The sequence below is a fragment of the Homalodisca vitripennis genome, chromosome 3 (assembly GCF_021130785.1).
Source record: "Homalodisca vitripennis isolate AUS2020 chromosome 3, UT_GWSS_2.1, whole genome shotgun sequence".
NCBI classification, from domain to species: Eukaryota; Metazoa; Arthropoda; class Insecta; order Hemiptera; family Cicadellidae; genus Homalodisca; species Homalodisca vitripennis.
The window spans coordinates 144,250,388-144,265,123 of NC_060209.1; the positions used below are offsets into that span (position 1 = coordinate 144,250,388).

At 36.1% G+C, this 14,736-nt stretch overlaps 1 protein-coding gene across 2 annotated transcripts in view; it reads left to right on the top strand.

The window, feature by feature from the left end:
- Positions 1-14,736, top strand: part of LOC124357621 — a 75,584-nt gene that overhangs the window by 6,985 nt on the left and 53,863 nt on the right. Inside the window, exon 1 of one of the 2 annotated variants that reach the window (XM_046809569.1) lies at positions 8,928-9,044. The exons of the other annotated variant lie outside the window; for it this stretch is intronic. The gene's annotated coding sequence lies outside the window, so the exon portion shown is untranslated. Of the gene's footprint in view, positions 1-8,927; positions 9,045-14,736 lie in introns of those variants that run through there. 2 annotated transcript variants of the gene reach the window in all.

Consider the following 14,736-nt stretch of genomic DNA (forward strand, 5'->3'; position numbering starts at 1 on the left):
GTTAACGATTGTCCGATATAAGTACTAATAGGATAATAAGGGTCAAAGTATTGTCATAAACGTATAACTAAAGACAGTTAGTATAACGATTGTCCGATATAAGTACTAATACGATAATAAGGGCCAAAGTATTGTCATAAACGTATAACTAAAGACAGTTAGTATACGTTAACGATTGTCCGATATAAGTACTAATAGGATAATAAGGGTCAAACTATTGTCATAATCTATTTTAACTCACATATGCCTGTAGAGTATTGATACACTGAATCATTCCATACAGTGTAACGGTATATTCTCTCAAATCACCGGTCTCAAATTCTTGATCTCTAGTATCTTAGTTTCTTTTTTGTAATAATCGCATGGCAAAATATCGGATTGTGGCTTTTAGGGAGGTGAAGAACATTTTGATAAAGAGCAGCAAAGATACAGGTAAAAATTGCTGTACATCATAGGTGCATTCTGCGGCTACAGCGAAAAAAACCTCAAGGAAAATACGAGTACATTGATGACAAATATCCTTCCATAAATTGTTTCCTATCCAAATGAATATGTGTAATTTGAATGTTCGTATCTCGCCACGAAGAAATACATTCTACACTGTGACATTAGCGATGAAATGCCGCTGTGTGGTTGGTACGAGTCACTTGATTGCTGCATTGTTGCTCCTACATTTGTCATACGCCCAAGGCCTACTATACCGAGCGTGACGGGATCGTGGTCGATCTCAGTATGGCAGATGTGATTCTTCTCATCTTCTCATATTCTATTTTCTTAATGTTAAGGCAGTAATTTAGTTATTGTCAGTAACCTGAAAATTATCATGATTGCCAGTGGCCACGTCCATAATCAGTATTTAAGGTGGTTCTATTGATTCGGTTGGGAAAATAATTGTTATTTTGAAATTGTAGCTCTTAAAAGAAAACCTTTCTGAAGATTACAAATGTGTTTTCAATCACTCCACTAGGAGTTACAGGCGAGAAATTGCAGACATTTAATATATACAAAATAAGAAATTTTTTATCGAGCCCAAATATAAACTTCTGAATATAAAAATATGAAATGATACAGTTTATACATGTACGTTTACATACACAAATTATAAAACCTACAAATAAGCTATAATACAACACCTCCCTCAAGCAGTTTAGCGTTGAGTTTCTTACGAGTACAAGCAATGTACAGATTTAACTTATTTTCGCTCTGTACTGGCGAGATAGTACAGTTGATATTATAAAGCGATCAGACCGCAGCATACATAACACGCTACAAATAACCATTTCGCTGTCGTTTGATACTATACAAAGAGATACAGTGCATACTCTGGAACCAGGATGTCCGGTGACCTCATTTTATGCTATCATGTTTTACTGTAGTCATACTGAAGATAGCATTACTGTTGAGGCAGTAGTTTTTAATACAATTGACGTTCCTCTCCAGCTTAGAGTCTCTTCATTCTATTCATGTGTGGGGGGGGGGGATATAAAAATGCTAAGTCTGAATTTTCAGAATATAAAATACAATTTTCATCTAAAGGACCAATCAACAATGTTAAATTAATATGTGCATCTCTTGACCATGAATCTATATACCTTTTCCCCCGATGTTTTCCAATGGTGTAAATTAAAGCCGCGTTTACACCGGAGTTGGCAACCAATGATTGCAGACTTTTATCAGCAATTTTTAGTCGAACGCCTTAAAACAACCGCAACTCGCATTGCCAACTGTAGTTGCAGACCGATTTTACGAGTTGGCAACAAAAATTTGGTTTTTCCGACTGAAGTCGGTAAAGGTCAAAGGCGGTTGCCAACCTCGGTCGGCAATACGAGTTGCAGTGCCGAATTGAGCGGCGACTTGAGTCTGCAACTAACTCCGCTACCCCTCCCACCTATCGGCTCCACGTGGTCGATAGGTATTTAACATTTACTCACCTGTATGTTACCCTTCAGGAAATATATCAAAGGCTCACAAACATCTGGCTCAAAGAGAGATATCGAACTTTTTGAAACTTTAAACAATGCTTGTATAAGAGTCGCCAGTTGCCAAAAATCGCAAAGTTATAGCTAACCTTTCACGCACTGGAATTGCTTTCCTGTAGTTAGTATACTTTTTGCTAATTATGTGTCCAATACCAACAATTAAACATTCATAATCTTTGCTCGGCATTCTTAAAAAGTGTTTTATACTGCCATCGCATCTCAATTCTCCCGTCAAAGGATCTGTATCATCTCTATTTAAGTCATTCAATAGATCGCTGCCACTATACCTTGCTCTTGCCTGCAATGAAGGTCGAACCCAGAATCTTCTCCGTCTTCTCAATTTACCTAGAACAACACACGCTGCCGCAGCAAGTACAACCTCTTCCGCACTCGACATTCTATATACTGTCTAACTTTTTGGTTGCAAGTTGTAGTAAAAATAAGCAAACTGTGTTCATGGTTGCAGATACAAATTGCAAACTTCCATCGGCAACTACCGTCGGCAATCGGTTTTGGCAATTTTTTGTTGCCAATTCCGGTGTAAACGCGGCTTTAGGCAAAAGCGAGCGCTTGGCTGCCATTTGTAGACTGACAGATCAGGTGGCATATAGAACGTGAACGGTAACAATCAAAGGTACGTGATGCAGCACTAGCGTCGGTTTTCAGAACTAACTGAAATAATCCGCCCAGACCTCAGCACACTTCGTACATAGAATAAAGTATCTCTAGAGTAACTAATACAATCAACGATCCATATTATTTTGTATAGACACAATTAAATACAACCTTTGGAAACAAAACGTTCAGTAGGAACAAATAAAACAAAACCATGAACAACAGCGTGGTGCCTTTGTACAAAATATTTAATTAGCTTATTGGGCACTGTCGTTCACGTTTTATTTTGTTTTATACCTCAAATGATTATCAAAGTTAGTTCATTGTAATATACTTCAGGTTTACAGGTATTGCACACCAGAATTTTGTATGTGAAACCATAATATAGAAAATAGTTTTAGATTAAACACGTACTTAAAAACTACTCAGATTTTAATAGACTATTGTAATATCGATAATAGGTAAATATCGGTTTGCATTTTTTCACAATTTTGCACTGTATCGCAATCGTCAAATGATATTAAACTAAAATGAACCCAAGTCCACACATACTCACAGACTAACAGCACAAATTCACTCCTGCAACAGCCACACTACCTGTTGTATAGCATCTTTCAGAAATCCCAGCGGGCTCATTATGAATTCATCAACTGAATAAAACGGTTATATACCAAAAGGCGTTTGTTGATTAGTCTGTCTTGCGGCAGATGTGATAATGAGATCCTGTGATGCTGAATTCAGAAGTCGTTCCTACATCTGGTTTCATAATGGTAAACATTCGTGAAATAAATTACATTTTGATCTGCAACACAGGAACACTAAAAAAAAACAGAGGCAGAGCAGAATCAGCAACCCCGGCTCTCTGAAGGTTTCTGTGCACGACTTTTTGTAGTATAAATTGCTAATGAATCTCACTGTATTATCTGAAACCTGGAAACACGCTGCATCTTGGCTATAATTTATGACATTTTTTATTTATTTTGATGTGAAAAAAATCAAGTGGTGAAGTTTTATACAGTAATTGTGTATAATAAGTAACAGTTTTGTAAAACATTCCTATGGTGTTCAAAGTAGAACGTGTAATGTGTGTAAAGTTACGTGTTTGTAAGCACAAACGAACAATAAAAGTATTAAGCGGTACCAATTGTTTATTGTTATAAAATTGTCCCTCGTAAATAATAACTCATTCTTCCACCTCCCACCCCCTTTCTTTGTATTATTTCGGGTATATTTTAGTGGTTTTAATGGCCGTGTCTTGTGAGAGACAGAGCGCGGGAGCGGTTGCGCTCCGATTGCACGACACGGGTCACTGCCGCCAGCGCCCACAAGCGCAAGCCGCCACGTCTCGGGCCTTCTCGACTAGGCGATCACAAACAACCTATAACCCTTTGATTATTAGAGAGTTATCTTACAGCTCTGACAGATGAGACTGGAGTTTGCACACTTTCTCGTCTGACATTCAGTGTTGTAAGCGACCGAAGAGGTTCTGTGCTACACTTGTTGAATACACACTTGAATACATACACTTTAACGCGGGAATTTAGTTTTTGAACCTGGTTTAAAACACTAACTGCGGCGGACGCACACTACTACCAATTTTGCATGTCCTAATGTTGGTAAGTGGCCCGTGTCACTGTGAAGGTATTAAAAAATTAAGAATAATGATAACAGTGTTCTTGTAACAAAACGTTTGTACTAACACATCATCAGTACATATAAATATGCACAGTACTGTATTGATTTGTCCCGCAAAAGATTAGAAGTTCGGTTCATTATCTTTAGTAGTTTTTGAGAAAAGTACGTAATTAAACATCAATTTAAAGTTAGGCCGACTGAAAAAATTCTTAGTTCTAAAACACGTATCAAGCTTCTTTAAATAATAATAAGTAAAGAAACCGTTAATATACAATAAAATTAGTTGTATTTTCTTTTATTTTTATAAAACAAGAGATATAGGAGGTTATTACTTATGACATATAAACGTTAACGATTTACAATCGAAGATTGATGCCTGCCTTGTTTGTGACATTTGTGTAACGATAGCAACTATCCGAATCCTATTATCCTTTCAAATGATCCATCGACAATAACAAAATTTTAAGTAACAATTATGCCTGTCTTGTTTGTGCCCTTTGCGTATCGCTAGCAACTGCCCGAATCATATTATCATTTAAAATGATCCATCGACAATATCAAACTATAGCAACTGTCCGAATCCTATTATCCTTTCAAATGATCCTTCGGGAATAACAGACTTTAAACTAATAAGAGGTAGGTGTGATTTTTTTGCCATTTGTGTAATTATAGCAACAAACATTTTCTTTTCCCCATCCGGTCTGCACATTTTCAACAGAAATCCTTCCAGGGTGAATACTTCTCTCTGGATCTCAAGAGGCGCGTGGATGAACTGTGCCAGAAATAAACACTTTAAAAATAAATCTGTCCAGCAGAGCGGTCGTGGGTCGTCTAGATACGCTCTTGAGTATAGCCTTGGTCTTGACAGCATCATAACCAACCGAGGGGTCGTCGATCCTCTCGTCGAGTGCTTGCTCTACCATCGACACTGGAGCATACGATGTTGAAACTTGCGACATTAGAACAGTCTTATTCAAGACTATTGTGTTTCCCAAATGCCACGCCTCCTATTCTACAATTGGTCGATTAATATTTCATCCTCCGCTTTCCTCTCATAATAATTTATTTCATTTAAACTATTTTTCCACATAAACGTTTAGCTGATCGGCTTTGTCTATAGTTAGTGGAGCAATGTTTGTGTTCAATATAATTATCTATAAGAAATTTACCTATGTCAAAATTTGGATTACTAGTTACACATTTATCAACACTTACTACTTTTGCTGTTACGTTCAACTCTTTCTAAAGCATCTCAGTAGCCTATTGTTGAAAATAATATAAAATGATTGTTTTCCTTTTATCCGTTATGCAAGCTTTCTTTATCTTTGGCAGTGTTATATCATTTAAGATTCGTAATTTCGTCTTTAGTATTGACCTTTCAGTGTAGACACATCTTCGGTTTACATGTCCTCACTCTGGCAATTAAATAAATAATATGAAATGTAAAATAAAACCCCCACTAAAGAATCAAGCGTAAATTACTTGTGTACAAACAACGCTTGGCAACAATTAAATGTAGCATATTCATCATAATTATTGATAGTCTCCCTAAATGATTATGGGATGGAATTGGTGAGTAACTTGAAATATGGATTATGACCACAAACTCTACTATAGGTAGATTTGACCCCCTAACAAAAGGTCTTTTGGTACTCTAGCGTGAATACCAACCATGAATAAACCTAGCATGAATATAATAAACACAAAATATTTCAAAAAGACAATGTTTTTGAAAAATGTTATGCCTTCCATGCAAATTGTACCATATGTGTGATCACGGCTATATTTCGGTGTCGAAGTAGGAACATTCGATCGACATTTTGATTATAATATTTGTACTAGTAGTCAATGCTTAAAGTATTTTATTCCTCTTTTTTCAAGTTTGAGATCATTTTAGGTTTAAAGAATGTTTCTTGATATAAACGGTTATTCCACAACAAACCACAAATTAGTTTTAAATTATAACGACACCCTGACAATAATAATATAATGCTACAGAAATGTGGATGTGGAGTTTAGCTCCAGCTCACGTGGATTACACAGATTCCATAAGCTGCACTATGAGAAAGGTGAACTGGAGCTAAACTCGTCGTTCACATTGATTCATTCCTTCCCACCATAGCTACGTATATTTGCAAATAATGCATTAAGCAGTTTACTTTAATTAAACGTTCTCTTATATCACATATTACAATTATCAACCATATGAGGTGCTTAAATTTTCATTAACAATAATAATTAAAACATGTGATATATAGGAACATATGATTGCAATAAGCATCAATCAATACATAGTATAAATTAGTCACTTTTTGTATTGGTCTGTTTATGCATCGATATTTTCTAAAACTACTCGACGGATTTTGATACGGGTTTCACTGTCGGCTTGGTCATGAACTAGGGCAGGTTCCTAAGTACACTATGATACATCAATATTGTAATCATAGTAGTCAGATAAAGGTTTCTATAATGCAAAGACTGATATTTTTGAGTGATTTCATTGTTAAACTGCCTAAACCTTACTACCTACAACAAGGACAACAATTTCATAAAAGGGATATAGTTTTGCGCAGCCTTGACGACAGTTTTCCAAAAAGTCAGAGTTACGTAGACCTTATGTCAGGTTACAGTATCCTTTGTTGCTTTGTCTGGGGGAAGACGGATATTCTATTAATGTTTGTCAGGTGGACCCGGTGAGTGAAACATCTACTTATATATCTATATTTTCTTGATCAGGTAAAATCAACAAGGCACAAAAAATACCAACACCGGAGTAAATTACAATATAAATATAAACTTCTTAACCTATTTTCGTGATCGTGGCAACAAAGCGAATTCAATAATGGCTTAGGAAATATAATTTACTCGAACCAGAACTACTAATACACGTACAAAGCCTGCGTGCGAAGCTGCAGATAACTGCTAGTATTATTATATTATAACATAGAACTCTAGGCGATACGGCTCATCTCTTTGTATAAACATAAACTGTTAGTGCAGTCTTATTGATGTTTATTATAGACACTCTGTCGGATGCCATAAATCAAAAGAATTGAATTATTAACAGAGTTAGGCTACGTATTACAAGAGTCGAAATGATAACATTAATTTATCTGAATGGTCATGAAATTAAACACAAAAATATAAACACTCAATTAAAAGTAAATAGATATTTTCCTGTCCAGTATTTGATCCATCAGCTGGTTTTAATTATTCCGTCAGCCTTGCACTATAAGTGGGCAGGCCAACGATGTCAACGAGATCATGATGATGACCACGCCCAACACTCGTGACTACTCTGGAGTCTGGGGTGTTGTTCATGAACATGGCCTAGTGCAAGCGTTTTATCCAAGATGCCACCCATATCTCCACGCGCTGTCAGGCCTCAATTGACATTTATTAACTATTCAATTCATGTTTCCCCCATGCAAAATTCTCCCGTGTTACAATGCTATTAGATGAGTTGGTTATATGAGTCACTGGACTTGGATAGGTTATACAATAAAAACTGTGATTTATCGGCTTATTCCCATGTCCATAAACCAGAAAAGTAATAAATTCCCCTAACAAGGATATATACATCGGCTAATAAATTTAGCATTAAATCAAACACTGTACATTAATGTTTTTGTAATTGTTAGTATTAAAGTATCAAGTAAAAACGTATACTCCGATTTAGAGTTAGCCATTTAAATTAATTACTTAACTACCGTATAAATCACGGAATAAACTGGTTCAGCTGCACGTTCGTATATGGTATACCAGGCTAGTTTTAGGTTTGAATTTAAATTTAACATTTCATTATTCGGTTAGAACCTTTTTATTGTGAACATATTTGGAAATAACATCGATGTATTTAGAAATGCTATCAAACGTAAATTTAAATCTGGTATTATACATTTGCCTGTTCTTCTAATTACAAGTAAATATACTAGATTTGTATGTATTCTGAGAGAGTACCGTTACCCATATGCTATACAATGAGGGAAGTAAATAAAAATAGGTAAATGAGAATAATACTGTGGAGTTAATAACATAGGAATAAAATGGTTTAAGCGTTGAATTAAAATTAAACTGTAATGATAATCGAATGTTGGTCAATACATCCGGCTTTTTGACGAGAGGGTGCGTTCTCTAACATCGAATGTTCCTACTTCTAAATCCGAAATAATTGCGTTACTCACCTGTGTTCACACATACGGTTCAATCTGCATGGAAGGCATATCATTGTTAAAAAACATTGTGTGAAGTATTTTATGTTCATTGTATTTTACACGAGCTATATCCGAGGTTGATATTTATGTTAGGCCAACAAAAGACTTTTTTGGGGAGTCAAATCTATATATAGTACAGTTTCGGGTCATAATCCATATTTCTGGACGTCCAGGGAGTTACTCGACCATTCCATCCCTTACGCATTGGAGAGAGGCAATTACTGATTGTGATGAACAACTTAATGGAAGACAAAACCCTTTTGTTCAATCAGTAATTTTACCTATTTTTAAAAGTGTTGGTTTGCATTTCCCATACTTTATTTTTGAACGCAATATTTAAAAGAGGAGAGTTTTACTTCAACCCCCTCCCCCCCCCCCCCTATTAAAGTTGACCGGTTTGGCCCTCCCGAAACCTGTCATGGACACGTCACTCCTTAGACGTGTCGGACGAATGAGCGTCGCTGTACTCCGTGACGTCACTAGTATCAGCTGACTATGCCTGTCAGTGCGAGCGCAGTAGTTTACAGTGGTTTGAGCTACAGTACTGAGAGTGTAGTGATATTGTGGTGGCTGTTGCGTTATTGGTGTTTTCTGCTTTCTGGTACGTATCCTAATATTTATGTTTCGAAGAAACTTTGTGAAATATTGCAAATCAAGTTTGTTGTATATTTTTAACTGTGCATTTTCAATTGTATGTTTGATAGAAACTGTTGCGAAAGTTTGCAATGAAATGCAGAAAATTTATTTATTTTGACCTGTAATTGTCTGAAGAATATGCCGTGAAAATAGGAAATCGTACTGTGTAGTTTCCTTTGCAATTTAAAGATAGTTCGAGGTAACGTTTTGTCATTCTTTTGATCTCTTTATGAAAAGTATTTTCCCAAACATTGTTAACAACAGTTATTCCACACTAAATGGTAAGAACATATTTTCGATACCGACAGCGTGTTGTTTACAGCCAACCCGTTTACTCGTATTAAATTGGTATTTAACAGATTATTTGTTACACAAACACTAAATATTTTGTTTCATTTGCACCTTGTGTTAATAGTATAAATAATAAATTAATTTTAATGAAGCCGAGCTTGCTATTTCTCGTTTAGCGGAATGAGATTAAAATGCCATAATGCGAATTTCTTGTTAACTTATCCTAAAAAAGGACGTGGTTGCATATATCTGGTATATATTTTATTTGATTTTGTCTCTTTTTGTTGGCTATTTCCAAATTACCATAGTAGGCGTTTAGAAAACTTCCAGAGATTACAAAATTCTCTATACGAGTATTGTTATGACACTCTCACTTAAACGGTAGGCTTAAAGATAACTCTGTTCATTTCGTTGTGTTAAAATATATATTTTACATGTTTAAATAATACTATTTTTATAATATATTCTGATCATAACTGAAATTCATGTAAATTTCAATTGGAAAACTGATTTATTTTGAGCCTCATTTTTGCTTAATATCAAGGGCATATTGGGATGTACATACTCTTTGAAATTGTAAAATGTAATCCTGACCTGAAAATATAGCCAGGATCAAATTTCATATTCGTAAAGAGATAACTTAAGATAATTCATAATATAAATTCATATTCATAATCTTGTACATTACCTTGTCTGTAACTTAAAACTGATCATTCACATTTGAGGAAACAATAATGGTATTGGAATGTGTGTATTCAGTTGACATAGCTGTTTGGAACACCTGTTTGTAAAGTTCGGCACAGCTCGGCGCGGTAGCAGCTTGACATAGCCATAGAGTTAAAATACTCCATGACACTATAGAAAAAACTATCGTATCCAGAATACAGCTGATTGCAGTTGGCTGTTAAGTAGGGGCGTACTCGTAAACTTTCCACTACCGGAACGCGATGCGTGCGGGTGGATCGTTGAATCTCACGGTTTAAACGGGAGTCCAGTATCCTTCCGTGGAAATTTTTGAAAAACATAACCTCTATAAACGTGAGAGGAAGAATTATAACTATCATTACTGTACATGTTAAAATTTGTTTTAATACTGGAAACTGATTAGACAAAAAGTAAATAACTCAATTACGAATAATAATCTTATTCCTATTACAAATACAAAAAACAACAATTAAAAAATTATATGACGAACCATTTGTACATATTTTCAATCACCGTTTCTCCAAAACATACAATTTTGTCAGTAGGCCACTGGTCAAGTTCGAGCATTGTTAGTTCCTCTGACAGATTAGTGGGTCGTTTGACGAAACGGTGTTTTTCAAAGACGGGGATGGAAATTGTGAATATCTTGTTTGCAAGTTTTTACGACGAATGTCGCCCATTGTTGATGCTTGATTTTTTGTAGTTGTGTTATTTTCTGAGGGTGGAACAAAACTGAATTTTTATCATTGATAGTTAATTTTGCTTCCAAAATTTTATTTTTAGCCCTATCCTCAGATACCCGAAAATTGTACATTTCAGTTTGGCTGCATAGAGTACAGTTTTGTGTGCGTGCGTGCGTGCGTGCGTGCGTGCGTGCGTGCGTGCGTGCGTGCGTGTGTGTGTGTGTGTGTGTGTGTGTGTGTGTGTGTGTGTGTGTGTGTGTGTGTGTGTGTGTGTGTGTGTTTATTTTTCAAAGAGTCTAAGAGCATAGACAATTCAGCAAGAAGGTCGAATATTATTGTTAAGTTAAGAATATTATATTGTTAAGTTAATTCAAAATCTTGGAGACGACAGTTTTGTGGCAAACCATTATACTTGTCTACAGTACATTATACAGTACATAGCTTGTTTTGTAGATGCTCTACTGCTAAATTCTTAGGTGATTCAAAATGCTTATACATACAATTTGCTTACAGTGTATCTCAAAAAGATAGGTGCAAGACCCGTTGTTTTTATCAGTTATTTTGGCTGTTCTAAAAGTAGTTTTGGTTGTCATTAAAGTGGGTGTTGCATGTATCTTCAGATGAATTCTTTATTATATCTTCTTTCGCTTCAGAAACAATTTTTTCAGCAGTTGTGTGGCTAGTAGAATGTTTGTGTTTAAAGATTTTCTTTTGTTATAGACGTCAACTGAGAAATTTTGCTTAATCCGTTGAAAGTTTCCAAGTAGCTACTCGTCGGTTGAAAACGATGCTATAGTTTTACTGAATAAAATTTTAACTGAACTAACTCAAGTTGGTTCTATTTTAGCAGACATACGTCAACAAAGAGCTTGTTTAATAAAAATACATTAATTAAATAATACAGTTAGTCACAAAAAACCAGCAATGATTCATTAGTGATGATAAACACTGACATTAGAGATAAATAAAAAGAATGTTGACCAAACTGTTTTTATATGAGCAATGTTTATAAAAAACTACACGACTACTTTTAGTAGCAATAAAAAGTGACTAAACTAACAGTAACAACTCGGAACTGCTTAGTGCCTCGTGGTGTTTACACTAACAGACAGGCGACAGACTTTGGCGAGATGAGAATAGGCTCGAGTCGCAGCGCCGCGCCGCGTCGACGCCAACACCGGTGAACTCCGCGCTGCTGGTGCGTTGACGACAATACCGGTGAACTCCGCGCTGCTGGTGCGTTGACGACAACACCGGTGAACTCCGCGCTGCTGGCGCGTCGACGCCAACACCGGTGAACTCCGCGCTGCTGGTGCGTTGACGACAACACCGGTGAACTCCGCGCTGCTGGTGCGTTGACGACAACACCGGTGAACTGCTGGTGCGTTGACGCTGCTCCGCGCTGCTGGTGCGTCGACGCCAACACCGGTGAACTCCGCGCTGCTGGTGCGTTGACGACAACACCGGTGAACTCCGCGCTGCTGGCGCTAAAATATTCAAATCAAATCATTTATTGGAACAATAATAACAATACAGTTTTATGTGCACGTCGCAACACAAGTGACATGACAATAAAAGTAATTATTATAAACTTCTAGCCTAACATAAATAGCTATTGAAAGATGTTTGATACAACGGTGTGGACAGCGTCCTCAAGACTGTAGTAAGCTATCCTGATCAGATGGCGCCTCGGGCGCGTCTTGATATGTTTAATGTCAGGAAAACTTGGGACCGTAGAAATACAGTGATGGTTTAAACAAACTTGATCTGAATATTTGTATGTACTGAGGTCGCATTTGTTTCGGGTATTGTAATTATGTTTTAATGTAGGAAAGATATACTGCTGCCGAAAGACCATAAGTATAAGGGTGTGATAAATTAGTAGTGATGTCACCGTTAAGACGCCATCCGATCGGAAACGCTCCCGGCAACTGTCCTCCCTGCCCAGGCTCCAGGCAATGGTAAGAACCCTCCTCTGCAGAGTAAAGAATCTATTAAAGTCCCGCTGGCAACAAAACCCCCAGAACATTATACCGTATATCACTCTCGATTCAAAAATTACGATCTTGGCAACTTTTTTAGAGACAAAATCGGACAGACATCACAAATAACAAATATTGGAGAGTTCAATGTTTTGCATAATGAATGATGTGATCTTTCTACCCCATATCATAATCTAGGAAAACACTTAAAAATCATTCTGGACAGTTTGATTAATTTCGGATCAAAAAATTTGAGGAGGTGGTGATCTTGATTTCACCAAGAATTAGAGGAACTATATTTTGGACAATAAATAAATAAAAATCATAATAATTTAATCATTTGCAACCATGATTGCAATGTATCATAGAGAAATAAAATATATTTTTCCGGCACCAGTACAAAACTGCTGTCAAGTTGATTCTACCCGAATCTACAACAAGCCAGCACCCTCGGGTTGCCATTGTTGAATACCATAAGAACAAAGTTGCGCATACGTACATACACATCAAATCACTTTTTCGTATTTCTTGAGAAGTGAATAGGTACCGTACTTTTTTATATTGCATATATATAAACAATGAAATACTTCAAATTTTAAGATTTGTTTTTATAATTCTCAATACTAAGAATATACTCAATACTTTCGGTTTTTATAAAAAGTCGAGTTATTTACACCATTTATAACTCAAGAATGTCTGTACCGATTATAATGATTTCTGATTTATTGGATTCGTATCCGCCTCGAATAGCAGAATAATACTAAAATACTGTAAAAGTTCACGAAAAATTTCAGGTAAAAAGAAACAAAATTAAGTTTAATAAAAGTAAAGATTGAAAGAGATTGTTAAATGTAATCAACTGTTCTATGTAAACATTGCTTTATGAAAACAAAACTATGTGTTGATACATTTAAGAAAATATGCAGATGAGAAAATTAAAAGTGTTAGTAAAAAATGTACTTTTATCTGTACATTTTAGCAAATATTAAGTATGATGTGCTTGGTCAGTACTGTAATATAGTAGATATTAAAGAAAAAGTTATTAACTATTTGTCAGGAGTAGGCTTCTCAGACCTGTTTATATTCTTGATCGAAGAAACAAGGAAGTCAAGTTCAAGTATGGTACAAAAACATACTAAATCCCGAATAAATTACAATAGGCATAAATATACACTTTTTGACATATTATCTTGATTGTGGCAGCATGGCAAACTCAACATTAGCGTCGGAAATATAATTTACTCGAACCACAAGTCCTTATACACGTGCAAAGCCTAGGAAATTGTGTGCAAAGTCGCTAGTAACCAATAAAATATAAAAAAACGAACAACGTTTGGATGCGTATTGACCATTTGAAATGAGACACCTCCCATTATTCTAATATGAAAGGTCGTAAGGTTTTTTTAAACTTTTAAAATTGTTCTTATGGAGCTAAAATCAAGATGGCGTCCAATACAGCCGGTAATTATTGCCACTCCGATCGTTTTATATCGTATGAGGGCGTAGGCCCGGTTGGTCTATTTCCTGCAGTCTCGTGTCATACGATTGGGTTGTCCGGATGTAGGTACACTGTGATGTTAAATCGAAACAGTTGTAACAATTGATGATCCAACGTATACACACTGCGCATCAATGCATGCCTTAAACCCGAATCACATTTACAATGATCTCTATGATTTTATATGTTGCATCCATTATCGGAATGTGTTTTGTATTGCAGCAAGTTCAGACCCGTGGGCTCGGAGATTGGCTCCTCTGTTAGGGCCCTGACATCGAGAGGCCACAGTTTGGGAGATGACGAAATAATCGTAGGCTCGAATAGGAATGGAAATGTGATTGTGGTTTCAGAACTGATATCCGGGTTCAATCCATTCTCACCGAAATGCATAGAAAATTACGGTAATCGTGGTGGTACCCGTGATACCACTGATTCCCAATATTATTTAATGGTAACCTAAAAAGGAAATTAATATCAGCCAAATCAGTCGAATGTACT